This window comes from Triturus cristatus, chromosome 3_2, assembly GCF_964204655.1.
Source record: "Triturus cristatus chromosome 3_2, aTriCri1.1, whole genome shotgun sequence".
Taxonomy (NCBI): Eukaryota; Metazoa; Chordata; class Amphibia; order Caudata; family Salamandridae; genus Triturus; species Triturus cristatus.
The window spans coordinates 567,073,850-567,075,096 of record NC_140584.1 but is presented as its reverse complement, the minus strand read 5'-3'; positions in this window follow the sequence as shown (position 1 = coordinate 567,075,096).

Here is a 1,247-nt window from a genome sequence, read left to right as displayed (position 1 = left end):
TTTATCTAAAGATAATGTGATTGCTCATCAAGTACAATACAGCTCGAATCATAAATCACAATACAGGAGAAAACATCAATGGAAAATGACATAAGAACATCTCAATACAGCGCTCTGAGTGAGTGGAAAGGCGTAGAGACTAAAGGGTAGAGACATAAGTCATTTGCAAAATAGTTATGCAAATTTAGAAATTCATACTAAACAATAAAAAGAATTTAGAAAACTACCCTCTGGCCATGAGAGTAGCAAGGCCCCTCAAGAAGAGTTTGAAGATTAAACACTAAAGACAGGATTCAGCAGAACATCAACCAGCCCATAGAATTTAGGAAACAGCAACACAGCTCTCTCCTCTCGCAAAGTAGGAAAATCACACCAACTCTAACCCCACCCACCAGGTACCTAAGTTATATTCTAAATCCCAAGAAAGACCAACCCACAATGTATCATAACACACACTTTCTCTTCATTCTATTGGTTGAGGAAGGGGATGTACTGTCACACCACTCTTCTCATAGCATTCCTGCAAAATAGTCTATTGTCCGTTTTATTCATTTTATCAACTTCCAGCCAAGGAAATACGAATTCGGGCTTCCTTCATATACACATTTCCTCCATTCGGTCATGTAACAACTTTTGTGCCTCGATTGTTCAATTGCGCCGCTCTCTAAGGAAGTGTCTCCATGCAAATTTTGGCAGGCACGCAGGACCCATGAAGGACGGACAGTTTCCGACTCCCCTTACTTACACAGTTTAAACACCCATTTATTTTCTAAAATGACTCTCGGGCGGTTTTCTGCAGAGCAGAAAATCATACTTCTACGAAAGACAAATACAAGTGTTATTTATCGTTTATAAAGTCACACTATTAAAATACCCTATGACATAGGGCCTATATAATGCATACTTTCTCGCTTTATCTATTGTGCATTTTAAAGGGTTGTTCTTTTAATTCAGTTTAGTGTAAAATAAAACTAGTAGCTTTAGTCTGTTATTTTCACATGCATTTGTGGTCTAGCCCAGCATTTTAACACGCGCTTCTGCAGCTTTCGTTTTCGTCATTAACTTTTTGCATTTAGTTTACACATCACTCGATTAGAGTTCAATCCGAGCAGGTTTTATTTCACGAAGACCCTGCTCCATCAATCGCGTATGTCAAGCAAATGACAATGATCACTAAACAATAAAAAAGACCACTATAGCAGGCCTTACAATAATTATTATAGTAAAACATATAATACATACATACC